This window comes from Pristiophorus japonicus, chromosome 13 (assembly GCF_044704955.1).
Source record: "Pristiophorus japonicus isolate sPriJap1 chromosome 13, sPriJap1.hap1, whole genome shotgun sequence".
NCBI lineage: Eukaryota > Metazoa > Chordata > Chondrichthyes > Pristiophoridae > Pristiophorus > Pristiophorus japonicus.
In genome coordinates this window covers 93,918,727-93,933,642 of record NC_091989.1, presented here as the reverse complement: position 1 = coordinate 93,933,642, position 14,916 = coordinate 93,918,727, and positions in this window count along the sequence as shown.

Sequence of the window (14,916 nt, the reverse complement as noted above, 5' to 3'; positions counted from 1 at the left end):
TCCCTCATCTGTCCCGACACTTCCCCCATTCCTCGAGACAGTGTTGCTACTTCTTTGAAAGTTCCCCTAATTCTACCCTCACCCCACCCATGGTGGCCCGGAGCGATCTGGTTAGCTCAATGCTCTCCCTACTCATTCTATCCTATGTCCCCTGCATCCTGCATTTCAAGTTGAGCTCTTTCTTACCCTCCTCGGCCGTCTCCCAGGAGTGGCTTGCTGCGACCCACTGGGACCTGCAGCCTCAGACTCTACCCCATGAAATGTCGTGTTGGTTGTATTGCTCAGCAAAGGGCTTAGCGTCCTCAGGGGGTTCACCGGCTCCAGTTGCAATGTGACCATCTCATCATTAGGGTCTTCCTGCTGCCCTTCATTGTCCAGCTCATCCTCGTCCTGAAGTTGATGAAGAATATCTGGTCTGACAGCTTCCTGATCTTCTGCTTCAACTTCTGTCTCTTCCTGATGCGCAACATCTGCAAAACATAATGGAGCAGATGTTTGGTTAGCAGCAGGAGAGGGGGCAGGGTGACATGAGTACGTGGCAGGGCTTATCCTCTCTCGGTAACCTGGGCCTAGCGTCCACATTGATGGTTGATCTTCTCTTGCGTGATTGAATCATGTCAGCGATCCTCTGTTCCACGGCTGTTTATTGCAGCCTACTTGGCACACCTCCTCTAGTTTTTGACCTTTCTCGGTTGATCTGTGACACCTTCCTCTGCAAAGATGAAAATAGAACTTTTTAAGAGAGGGTCCTTCTGCTGTGGTGGCCACACACCCATACACACTAGTCACATTTACAAATGTAATTGCAGTGCATAGATACTTACAGTAACTGTTTGGCCAAGGTCCTGCCATTTCCTTTTGACCTGCATGCCGCTTCTCAGGGTCATGGCCACTGCATTAAACTCTTCTGTAACTTGTTCCCAAAGTTTTGCTGGTAGAGAGGGTTTCAGTTTATTTTGTCCCATTCTTCCTTTGTTCTCAAGCACATCCCATTTCCTCTCAATGATGTCTACCAGGGGCTCAGTTTCTTTTGCTTTAAATCTCTTGGCCCTTCCCCCTTCTCCTTGTCCTTGTCCTTCTCCTTCCTCTGCCCTTGGATCCATCTTTTACAGCTAAAATTTAAACGTCCAGATCCAGTTCCGATCCTAATGTGTTTTCACAAGCTGCTGATCCAGGAAAAAGGTTTTTTTTCCAATGCATGCTCACTGACTTTTCGGCGCACACTTAAAGCTCCACCTCCAGATTTAACTTCAGGTACCGCAGTGCCAAAATAAAATTTTACTTTGGCAAAAATTGAATTTTTTTTTCCGGTGCAAACGGGCACAAAAAAATCAGCCATACATCTTCCTGGGCGCCAAAAATCGGCAAAGATGAAAATAGAGCCCAGAAACTGCTCAACCATCAGTGGCCGTGCTTTCAGCTATTATGGCCCTAAGCTCAACAACTCCCACCCTAAACCTCTCCACCTCTCTACCTCTCTTTCCTCCTTTAAGATCCTCCTTAAAACCTACCTCTTTAACCAAGTTTTTGATCATCTAGCTTAATTTCTTCTTTTGTGGCTCAGTGACAAATTTATCTGTTTTCTCTTGTAACACTGCTGTGAAGCGCCTTGGGACGTTTTACCACTTTAAAGGCGCTATATAAATAAAAGTTATTATTATTGAAAAGACGTCACCTCTGACAGTGCAGCACTTCTTCAGTACCGCAATAAAGTCTCTGGAATGGGAATTAAATACACAACTTGACCCAAAGGCAAGTGTGCTACCATAGAGCCAAGGCTGACAACTGGAATCAGGTCAAAAACTCTTTTTATTTGGTAGATTCTCAGGCACTCTTCTTACTCCCCAGGTATTATATTCCCTGGAAATGTTGTAATCTTTGTGGATATTGGCTCAGTATATAATGAGTCTTTGGAATTAATCCTGTCTGACTTGTTGGGTTGAGCAACAGCCCTGAACTGATGAGAACTGAGTTGGCATCAAAGATAATATGAGTGCCTGCATATAATATTTATTCCTCAAGTGAATAAGATGTCTTGCGACAAGTGAATTATACAGGTCAGCTATCCAAGTGAAATGAAACATGGTATTCTGTAGTATTGTATTTATACAGTCAACGGGAATAATTTTCAGAGAATGCATTCCAGTATGTTTGAATTTTACGTACTAGTTTGTGGTATTTACAGCACAGAAACAGACCACTTGACCCAACCATGTTGGTGTTTATGCTCCACACAAGCCTCTTCCCACCCTTTTTCATCCAACCCCATCAACATATCCTTCTATTCCTTTCTCCCCTCATATGTTTCTCCAGCTTCCCCTTAAATGCATCTATGCTAGTCGCCTCAACTATTCCTTGTAGTAGCGAGTTCTACATTCTAACCATTCTCTAAGTAAGCAAGTTCTCCTGAATTCCCTATTGGAATTATTAATGACTTTCTTATATTTATGGCTAGTTCTGGTCACCAATATCTTCTCTCCATTTACCCTATCAAACCCTTTCATAATCTTAAAGACCTCTATCAGCTTATTCCTCAGTCTTCTCTTTTCTAGAGAGAAGAGCCTCAGTCTGTTCAATCTTTCCTGATCAGTATAACCTCTCAGTCCTGGTATCATCCGAGTGAATCTTTTTTGCACCTTCTCCAGAGCCAATATATCCTTTTTGTAATATGGAGACCAGAAATGTGCACAATACTCCAAGTGGGTTCTAACCAAGGTTCTATATACGTTTAACATAAATTCTCTGCTTTTCAATTCTATCCCTCTAGAAATTAACCCGTTGATTTGTTTGCTATTTTTATAGCCATATTAACATTTGTTGCTATATTAAGTGATTAGTGTACTTGTACCCCCAGATCCCACTGATCCTTTACCCCATTTAGACACTTGTTTTCCAAGGAGTAAAAACAGAAAATACTGGAAATCTCAGTGGGTCAGGCAGCATCTGTGCAGAGAAAGCAGAGTTACCATTTCGGATCGCGGACCCTTCGTCAGAAATGAGCCAATTCTGACGAAGGGTCATCGACCTGAAAGGTTAACTCTGCTTTCTCTTCACAGATGCTGCCTGACCCGCTGAGATTTCCAATATTTTCTGTTTTTATTTCAAATTCCAGCATCTGCAGTATTTTGCTTTTGTATTGGTGTTTTCCAAGGCGTATGTGGCTTTCTGGACATTTGGAAGATGATGTGCTATATATTAGGAAAAGGATGTGGAGCTTTTGAGAAATCAAAGTGAAGGATCAAAGACCATAGTGCAAAACACCACCAAGGCCGAAAAATATAAAATTAAACTGAGCCAAATCAAGAAGTAGTGATTAGATGGCCCCAGACTCCGTTTTTAAAAAAGAACCCGAAAATTGTAGAAGTAAGGAAAGACGGAGGAAAGTTAGGAGTTTGACGGTTTTGAGATGCTGCATAAGAATGACTTTAAGTGGGAGACTGTGCAGTGAGCTAGCTTTCAACATAGTGCAGATGGGGAGCGAAGGAATAGTGTGCAAAATCACTTCAGAAGCGTACTGATCATAGAGACATGGATAAAATAAAGAAAGAAAAAAAAGCTTGGGCTGGAAGAGAGACTTCTAGCGAGAGAGGGAGTGCCTTTCAATCCAGTTCAAGAGTGTATGAAAAGTGCTAGAAGAGCCTCTCTAGTTATTGGATCAAGGTTCAATCCTAGGATGGACCTGGTCTTTATAAAGAGTTGAAGAGTTGTTGAGCCGGCGAGAAGTGTTTACATAAAAGGAACTAGCTTTAGCAATATTAGAATTCCACTTGGGTTCAGAAGATATAGACCATGCTTATCAACAAATGAAGAATTAAGGATGGTGCTGTCAGCGGTAAGAGCTTTTGGGTAGAATTGGAAGAGACGTTGGTGACTCTGTGTCACTAAGAACTTGAAAGACATAGACGAGAACTGGACGTTATCAGCATTGAGAGCATGCAATGTGAAGGAAGTTGTTCTCACCATTCATTAATCATTGTGATTGGCAGGGTTGGATGATGAATTGAAGAGGTGATTGACATCTAGAAGGAATGGAGTGGGAAAGAAGTTAGAGTTCTGGGGAAACTGTGAGTCAATGGGAAGAGAGTCCGAGAAGGAGCCATCAACTACGGCACAGAGAGAGTGATTTGAGAGGCCACTGGATCGCCTTTAATGGAGCTTTGGTTGGAGACATTTTTTAGAAAGTCAGGGTGCGGACTGTCAGAAGTTTTGGAGTAATGGAGTGTGTGTATTGGTTATTAGGAAGAGGAAGCAATGATGAAGTGTGTGGGTACAGGTTATTAGGAAGAGTCTGTAGTGATGGAATGCGTGTGCTAGTTGTAAGGATGCAGTGTGTACGTGTGCTGACTATTAGGAAGTGGATGCAGTGATCGAGTATGTGTGGATGGGTTTAGTGGGAGGTTCTACTTTCATTTAATTGACATTTTTGTAAACTTGCTGAGAGTTTGCTTTTTGTGGGTCAACTGTATGCAATGTTATTATTTTGTACCATTAATGCTCCAGATTGCTCAGAGGCAGTTGCAGCAAGGGGGTTGCCATGGATACAGCTATGCTGTCACTGTTGCAGTGTGCAAGTGCACAGCTGTTGAGTCTGAACTATTTGTGGCTTGCAGCAAAGTAGTGGGTAGGTTATTTATGGGAAATAAAATCTTTACTTCAAGTACGAGAGATTAGTGTCAGCTTGGCTCAGTAGGGTATTACTCTTGCTTCTGTCAGAAGGTCGTGGGTTCAAGCCCGAATCCAGGACTTGACCACATAATCTAAGATGACTGTCCATTGAAGGATTGAGCGAGTGCTGCATTGTGACTGAGGTACCATCCTTTGGATGAAACGTTCCAATGGTTCAGGTGGGTGTTAACAGATCCAGTCTTATTATTTGAAGAGGAGTGAGGAGTTATTGCAGTGCACTGGTCATCATTCCCCTCTCAAGCCAAATGTACTAACTGGTCATTCATAATCATTTATCTCATTGTGTCAGCTGTGGCTCAGTGGGTCGCTCTCTCGCCTCTGAGTCTGAAGGTTTTTGGGTTCAAATCCCACTCCAGGGACTTGAGCACATAAATCTAGGCCGACACTCCAGTGCAGTGCTGAGGGAGTGCTGCACTGTCAGAGGTGCCGTCTTTTGGATGAGACGTTAAACCGAGCCTCGCTCTACCCTCTCAAGTGGACGTAAATGATCCCAAGGCACTATTTCGAAGAAGAGCAGGGGAGTTATCCCCAGTGTCATGGCCAATATTTATCCCTCAATCAACATAACAAAAAAACAGATTATCTGGTCATTATCACATTGCTGTTTGTGGGAGCTTGCTGTGTGCAAATTGGCTACCGCGTTTCCTATATTACAACATTTCAAAAGTACTTCATTGGCTTAAAAGTGCTTTGAGACATCCGGTGGTCGTGAAAGGCGCTATATAAATCCAAGTCTTTCTTTCTGTTTGTGGGCAGTGCCGTGGCAAAATGGGTACCTAGCAAAGAGTGACTGTACTTCATTGCATGTGAATTGCTTTGAGACATTTCTAAGAGACATGGTAAAGCATACTGCAAAAAATAGAGTACATGGACCATATATTAGATGATATTCTGGACCACACAGATTCAATTTTATGATTTAGCATTCTATAAAATAAGTCCAATTGATTTCCCTTCTCTCCCATAGTGTGCAGACCTTAAATTGGAGAGAATAGAATGTTTGTGCACTAAACAACTAAGAATTTTAAAAGAAAAAAGACAAGTAGCCCCTTGTTGCTGTGCCTCCAGACACCAAGAGCAGCCTGTTACCTTCCAAGAAGACAAAAAAAAATGCTTAAGCTCAAACAGAAGTTTGCAGAAAGACATTTTGTCCATGTGTACGTACATTGTGCCATTTGGTTTCAGTGGCTGGGTCTAGTGGAGGGAGTAAACATCATAGTTCAGTGGATAAAGCACACTATATTGTCACTGTAATGTGTGCACCTATGTGTATGCTCACAGATGGAGGGTCTCCTGGTAAGACTGCTCCTGGGCCGGGCCAAGTTGGCCGTTAACAGGTCGAGTGGGGTTGTTCAGCCCGACTGCCTGCTTCTCTTCCGTGGCTACATTCGCGCCAGGGTGTCCCTGGGGATGGAGCACGCGATGTCCACCGGTACGTTCGTGGCCTTCCGCAAGAGGTGGGCACCGGAGGGACTGGAGTGCATCATCACCCCCGGCAACCAAATTTTAATTTGACTTACGTTTCCGTTAAAGTGTATTTGAAAATTTGTGGGTTCTAGTGCCCTTGCCAAAAGGGGGTGCTTGATTTTATGTTCTGCTGAAAATAGTTGCAGAGCTGTTGAGTTGTGAATCACGTGATATTCACAAGACTCAAAAAAAAAAACAGCGAATTGAGTTCAGGGGATCTACGATGAGGCAGGTGGTTGTGAGCCTGGTGAAGAACTAGTAATGTGCAGTGTGATTGTTAAACCATTGCTAATAAACCAACTAGTTCTTAATAGCAATGTGTTGCTATGAATTCTTAAGCAAAGGACCCATGAAGCAAATGCATTACAGTCACCTCTGTGCCTCGGGTTCAATCCCAGCACAAACATGTGAGATGAGGATCTTCTCTCTCTGCTGGCTTAGATCGTCCTGCATAGAATAACTCTTGGGCAACTTTAGTGAGGTGAGGATACAGGTCCCCAGAGTAAAATTGCCCAGATTATACATGAGGTTGAGTCTGATAAATAGGCATAACTGATAGAATATCTCGGCAGCAACTGATCACTGCACTTTTACTGTTGCACTTAATTTACTGGCCAGGTTTTAAAGTAGCATCAGAAGCTCCCGCCAGTTTCTCATGTGCAACTTCCCATGAAGTTCCAATGACGTTATTTAAAGATTCAAGTTATCTCCAAGGGTTTTCACTGGATTAGCACTGAGTCACATACACAATGCCTATCCAGGATTGCTATGGGTTGTGTTGTTTGCAGACGGGCTGGCGAAGAGGCCTATGAGAAGACTTACTGTTGCAGTTTCAAACCGTTTCCCTGGTCAGCACTTAATTGCCCAGGAGGCTTTGCGCCAAATATTTAACACTGATTTATTTAATTTAGAAATGTTCCCCAATATCCATCCGCACAATGAGTTAGCTGTGGAATTCCCCCTTTATTGATATTTGTCCTTGTGGATGACATGAGGAGGAGAAGCGGAGGGGTTCCAGCTCGGTCAGGCTGTGCCTGAGGCTGACTGCACCCACCCTGCAGTCCCCACTTTCACAGGCAGAGGAACACCTCCCTGAATTGGTCAGAGGAATTCTGTCTACAGATGCTCTGAATCGCCAAGCTTATGCTATTTGCTGCAAGGGCGCACATGCCATGGTGCTGGCACAGCCCCTGTCAGTAGTAATAGGTTTCTTTGCCTCCGCCTCCTTCCAGCCATGCTCGCTCATCCAGCCACCACTCCACTTCAGCATCCCGTGGAAGCTGACACAGTTTCCTGCCTCCGCATTTATTTTGCCAGCCATTGGGTTTTCCAAGTAATTTTCATTACCCCCAAAAAAGTATTTGGAAAGGCTAAAACATGCATAAAATAAAAATATTAAAGATGCCAATACTCTGATCACCATTTGCAGCTACATCACCATCATCATAAGCAGTCCCTTGAAATCGAGGAAGACTTGCTTCCACTCTAAAAGTGAGTTCTCAGGTGGCTGAACAGTCCAATACAGGAATTACAGTCTCTGTCACAGGTGGGTCAGAGAGTCGTTGAAGGAAAGGTTGGGTGGGACAGGTTTGCTGCATGCTCCTTCCGCTGCCTGCGCTTGGTTTCTGCATGCTCTCTGCGATGAGACTCGAGGTGCTCAGCTCCCTCCGGGATGCTCCTACTCCACTTAGGGTGGTCTTTGGCCGGGGACTCCCAGGTGTTGGTGGGGATGTTGCATTTTCTCAAGGAGGCTTTGAGAATGTCCTTAAAACGTTTCCTCTGCCCACCTGCGGCTCGCTTGTCGTGTAGGAGTTCCGAGTAGAGCGCTTGCTTCGGGAGTCTTGTGTCAGGCATGCAAATAATGTGACCCGCCCAACGGAGCTGGTCGAATGTGGTCAGTGCTTCAATGCTGGGGATGTTGGCCTGATCGAGGGCACTAACGTTGCTGCGTCTGTCCTCTCGGGATTTGCAGGAGTTGCAGCTACTCGGCTGTAGTGGCTGCCTCTGTTTAATTTTACTCTTCACTTCTCATACGCAGTCCTTTAGGTGCATGTTGCATTCAATTTCTGAGCCTGTCCCTCCGGCAAGCTCTCAATGCTAAGCTTGCTACAGTTCGGCCCTGCAAAATCAGGTGGGCTTAGCACACGAACAATCGGGTTGGTGCTCATAATCTACTGCCCAACAAATGCCTGATTGGAAAACATTGCATTCTGCAACACTTGAAAAGGACAAAAAAAAAACTGAAATGGTTATGACTGAGAAAAATGAACAAACGCCCAACTACCTCCAATTTTGGTTCACACTGGGTAATAATTTCGCCCAAATCAACACAGGCATGTTACAAAGTACCCCTAAATTTCATTTATTGAGTGGCAAGATCAAAGGCAGTTCAGCACACAGCCAAATGATCAAACTAGTTGATGCGATCCTGAGGTATTGTATTGAGAGAGATTGAATGTACATTATGCAACTGTTCCAATTATTAATCCCAGCTACAAGCTGCCTTGCTTTTGAAAGCTCTTGAATGAAGCACACGCCACTTGTCTGTGCGCTTCTAAAGTCACCGTACTAAAAGGAACACTTATTCGTATCACATGTCTATCTCAAACTTCATAAAAGGAGCTGTATGCCGTTTGTACAGAAGATCTAAAGCATTCATGTGGTGTTTATACTTATCTAAGGTGGCGATCAATTGAATACTGCATTCTTTGTCATCAACACTGCTTGTCCTGCTCTCTGATATTACTGCCTTTGATTAAAGGGGTAATGTATTTTGCTGAATTGTTCCATTATCCCATCTGTTACAAGGGGAGATATCTGTATATTTATCACAGGTTCTCAATCTTGTTTCTCTACATTATGCTTTCGAACCACTGAGTTACACGAGTGAGCCAATACATAAATGTGGGCCAATTCCTGTTCAGCTGCCGCAAGTATGACGGAACTGGAATCCCGATGCCTCCGTCAGCTCAGCTCTCGACCACACTGGAGTATCTGAGCTTTGGACAGGGTCCCCTTATTTTAGTCATTCCAGTGGGCACATTAGTTGCTTCGTGCAAAATTGGTGGGAGCCAACAGAAATCATGCAGGGCCGGCGCAAGTGTAAATGGCGCCCCAGGCAAACTGTTCACCTGGCGCCCCGCCAATCCCCTCCACCTCAACTCAAGTTATCCGAGATGTACTGGTCCTCGTCAATGGCTTTCTCGGAGGCGGACAGGCAAAGCAAGCTGCGCGATCGCCGGGACCAGGATCCCTGCAACCGAACTCTGCGCAAGACCTGACCAAACCAAGTGGTCCCAGCGCAGTGCGAAGGGCATCAAAACAGCACCTTCTAAGTAGGGGCAAATGCTTTTTGCTCAGCAATCTGTTCACAAAGGATGCGATCGGGTGCCCAAAAGCAGTGGAGTCTGTATCAAAGCCCGCTGGAGACAGTGGCGTGACGCTGACGGGGGATGGACCGAGTGGGCTTGGTGGATCTCTGATGAACCTGGGTGGGATGCCCACCGCGTTGTGTTGGATGTGATTGCTGGAGAGTGTTGCCTCCCCCCCGGATCGCTGTTCCTCTCTAACCACAACCAGTGGGATTCCAGCCACCGCCACATCAGGGGGCCCATTTATTCATTTATTTTAAGGGCAGGTATTTTCCGATGGCTTTTTATAAGGTCGAGCCTTATAGATGACTGGCTGAGCTCATCTCCACATTTGTACTATAATGCAAGAAAGACGGGAATGAAATAACCTGCTAAAGGGGGATTAAGTCGGGTTAGTCCTGTCCTCGACCAGGCTAACATCCCCAGTATTGAAGCACTGGCCACACTCGATCAGCTTCGCTGGGCAGGCCACATAGTGCCATGCCCGATACGAGATTCCCGAAGCAAATGCTTTATGCAGAGCTCCTTCATGGTAAATGAGCCAAAGGAGTACAGCGGAAATGTTATAAGGACACCCTCAAAGCCTCCCTGGTAAAGTGCGACATCACCACTGACACCTGGGAGACCCTGGCCACAGACCGCCCGAGGTAGAGAGAGTCCATCCGGGAGGGAGTTGAGCTCTTTGAGTCTCGACACAAGGAGCATGAAGAGGCCAGGCACAGGCAGCGGAAGGAGCCCGCGGCAAACCTGCCCTACCGACCCCTTCCCCCGATGAATGTCTGTCCCGCCTATAACAGGGTCTGTGGTTCCCATATCGGACTGTTCAGCCATCAGAGAACCCAGTTTGGGAGTGGAAGCAAGTCCTCCTCAATTCCGAGGGACTGCCTATGCTGAAGTCGGGTGAATCTGAAAGCAAGAGGGGCGGGGACAAGCCGAGCGAAAGACCATCAACGGGAACTTTCTGACAGAAATGTCAAATCGTATTGTGCACAAACTTCTACATCCGCCCTTTCCCCCCACTCAACATAAACCCCCATTCCCAATCTCACAGGGGCGTCTGGATTAGGTATCTTTTCCGCCAAATTAATCAGGGTAACTTGACATTCGACATTTTATTAATGGATCACAATAAATATGTTTTCTTTCAGTTTTATTTTTGTGTATATGTTTTAATGTGCGCTCACTGTTGTATCTCTTTCAATGGCTTGCTTTAGAGTTTCGGGCTATACATGTTTTCCTCAAACTTTCCTCTATAAAAGCATAAACAACTAGTACAAGCAGCTCATTGCACTGAGCACCCTGATTACTAGGCACAAGGTGTCCCTTTCCTCACAAGACTGGCTCTATTAGACCGTTTGGAATTCAAGTACATGAGTACCGATGTGATGAACCGCAGCTTCACCAATCTATCACATGTGGTTTTTTTATTGCCTGTCATGTCATTCCGACTGAAAGAAAGGCAAATACGAAATGGTACAGGAGTGAAACAGAGCCCCAGAAGCGACGCAATATCAACGATTACCCTTTAACTAGAGTAACTGCAGGGAAAGAAAACAACCCAGCTTTGGATCGCAGATAAACACCTGCCCGAATAACCCAGTAAAGTTAGCGCTCAGAAACCATATAGAAGAACCCAGCAAGTAAAACAACAGCATCACCTTGGGGTGGCTGGAGACATTCGGGAATGGTCCCCAATATATTGTACATAATTACTCATAATCTGACTTCAGAATACTGTCAACCCATTGTCCCCGTCCCAAGTTGCTTGCTCCATTTAAACGCACAGGGAAGGGATTGTAGTCAACTTAACCTAAAACAACGTATTTGAAAAGTGTGATAGATTTTATGAGAAAAAAATCTCCTTAAGATCCTGTTACATAATGGATAATTCAGTCAAGATTTGGAACTTATCCATGTTATCTGCAATGCATAGAAATCCGGATTCAAGTGTAATCTTGGTTCAAGCGTAACATTCTTGGGCAATTTAATGATGCCCTTATCAGGATTAAACAGTGGTGTATCTCGAGAATTTGGAGAAACGCATCTGGTGTAAATAGGGATCTGTTTTTGCATTTGATTGTACATTAAAGGAATCATGATTCATGCATGATCAAAGCATGGTCCCAAAATGGCATTGGTTATGTGGGACCGCCGTTGTGAAAAGGTAATTGGTCTAATAATAAAAATCAATAACAATATCATATGAGAAGAAGCCAGGTTTTTTTGTTGTTGTTTCTGAACTGTCGATAGTTCTGAAAGGCAGCAGCAGGCACCAACTCCGGGGCGGGGTTTTCCTTCTGTGCGTTATCCGCAGGAGAAGAAATTGACATTGTGGGGGAGTTACGTGGAAATCCAGAGATGTAAGCGGCTGCACAATCCCGTTAGCCCGTGAACTTTCAACCAGGCTTAAACAGCTTCTCCGGGGCTAGAACCATTTAGGGCGTGCACTGTAGATTAAAACGATGCCGTCTCCACCAACCAAGACATTCACTTAAAATAAACAATCTCATTAATACGGCCAGCCAGTCAAAGCTCAACGCTCTGTATTGTTATTTTAAAAGTGTAGCTTGTGTTGGAAGCAACCGTTTAGTTTCAGATGAATTGTTCCCTTGAGTTTGTTTGGCGCAACAACCCATGAAGCTACAAAGTAAACTGTTCCACAAGATCTGATCCACACCATTTTTTGGCGCCCCACCCCCCAAATTGTGGCGCCCTAGGCAACGCCTAGTTCGCCTAATGGTTGCGCCGGCCTTGACCTCATGCCACCCCTGCCCTCCTCTAATGGCGCATGTGGAATTTCTCTTTGCTTGCCCTTCGGGCAGCGTACTGCCGTTTCCAGGTCTTCCTAATTTCCCACCCTCGCCCAGACCTCTTCTTTCCTTATTACGCCTGAATTGCGCCTGGGCCCCGAGGAAATTTGGGAGCTGTGTATACATTCCCTATTGTGTGACCTCATGATGGCTGCTCCAGTGATGACATGCATGGGCAATGCTGCATGCAGTCTACTGCGATGAGATGCGACGTTCTCCACAAACCAAGTTACCACACCCCTCTGACCAGCACTTCTAAAAGCGGGCATCAAGAGGTGCCTGAGAGATAGTGTATGGATAGTTCCCTTCATTATATGTAGGTATAAGGGCCATTCACTGGGATATACTTCACTTTTAAGATTAATATATAGTTAACTCAGACAAACAGCCACCTGTGTGTGAATTATCAACAGTTACCCAATGTGCACTGTGCACGTACTGGAGTTGACACTGGGGGGCTGAAATTGCCCCTTTCTATAAGGCCTCTGGCTGCCTGAAAGCGGCGGCCACGGGTTAATGCGGAATGGCTGCCGAGTCTCCACGGAGGGGCTGCCATTTTGAAAATTGCCCTTCCTTAGGTTTGGAGCAGTGTAAGGGACCGCTCTGCCCATTTTCCTGCCGCGGCATGCACGCGCTGACCCCTGACCGACTGGCGGGGACAGAAATGTCAGATAGACGCATAAACGGGAATTCCGCCAAACTTCCGCCCACGTTACAGCAGGCAGAGGATATTCCTGACCCAAGTCACTTCAAAGTTCCATTCGCACTTTCTTCAAGCAGCCAGTGCCCGGACCCCTGTCCTGTCCATGCCAAACTGTCAAGTCTCTGTGAAGCTAGCTGGATAGTTACCACATAACCAGATCCATCAAGATCCCCAACAAGCAGTATGTGTTAACAAAGCAGACTGTAATATATTTTATGTTAAATATTCACTGTGGCCCATATACTTGCTCTATTTGTACCCGATTTATATTGTGGAAGTGGTTCTGTAAAATGCTCCGAGTCCCGTTGTGCCAAATTGACCATGTATATGCGATTCGGAGACTGGTGGCAACACCAGAACTACTGCATGCAAATATCACTTTATAATCCTGGTTGTGGGTGTATATCATGCTGGGGAAGTTCTGTACAGGCTGGCAATATTAAAATTGCTGGTCTACACAGAGAGAGCACAGCCCAGAATAATATGGCCCCAATGGCAAAATGAAGGCGAATTAACCTTGCTTGGTCGTTCGAGGTAGCTATGCTCCTTCACAGGCAGATCTTTTCTATGTGAAGTATTAAGAAACAAATAGTGATAAGTTGAAAGCAGCTTCATTTTAATCTGCTGGAAGCACCACTGAGTAGCAATCAACTCTCTTGGAGACAAAGTCCGAATGGTCATGAGACGATGCAGCAGACCTTGGATCACGTGCCCAAAGGCACTCGGTGGCATCAGTGAGAGCAAAGTAAAACGTTTCCAGGTTTACTCCTGGTTGTTTCATGGCACAGGTATATTTGAGGCATTTATCCAGTGCATGTTTTAACAGTAAGGTGAGTGTGTAGCTGCTGTTCGAATGCCAGCTTACTTCATCAGTCATTACTGGTTTGGAGGGGGTGGGGAGATGCGTGATTTTCAATGGTTAAGGAGGGCTGAGCTCTGCCTCGTGTAATTAGTGCCCATCACAATATCAGATCAGCAGCATATTTCAAGTGTTGTGCCAGAATGGAATGAAAGACCCTTTTACTCCAACCCAGACCTGCATTGTAATTGAGGCTTGAGAAGTTAGAATTCATCTAAAAACTAAATGTCATTTTTTTTCCTCTGGCTTGATTATTCCCCCCACCCCCCTCCCCATCTGAGAAATTTTAAGTATGTTATTTAACGAGATCACAAACAGACTCTGAAATAGTCAAAGGGTGGTGCTGTGCTCTGGAAAGCCCTTCCAGATCGCAATGTGGAAAAAGAAACACATAAATCCCCTGTATTGAGGATTACACGATGATTTGTAATCCTAAACAAAGTAGACACGTGTAATCGAACAAGCCAAGGACTAAATGGAGGAAAACCAACAACACAACATTACGCTTGGTAAATGCGTAGTGATTTTAACAGTTGAATCGCTAACTATGTAGCTAATGTATATTGAACAACAGTGGGGATTATATTTTTTTATATTGTATAAGTATAAAATCCTGAGAGATTAAAATAAACATTTTATCACAGCCGATTCTGATGGTGAAGGTGATGCATGTATAAGTGTTGAATACCAGTGACAGACTCCATAATTGTTAAGTCACAAATGAGGTCTCCTTCACGTGGAATAAACATGGTTTTCAATAGTATTCTCTTCATACGGATTGTGCATGACTTTAGATGGTACATACAGTGGAGTCTGCATTATCAGATGACCCCTACTCCTCCTTCCGATAGGTTATAGGGATTGACAGGTAACTGAGAGTCCCCAAAACTTGGATTTATGCACATGTTGCAGCAGAATCCTTGGCACTGGAAAGAAGAGAAAAAACACACAAACAGAAAAAAAAAGCACACGTCAGGAACTTTCACCAAGAAAAGGAGACAAAATACAAAAAGCAAGAGA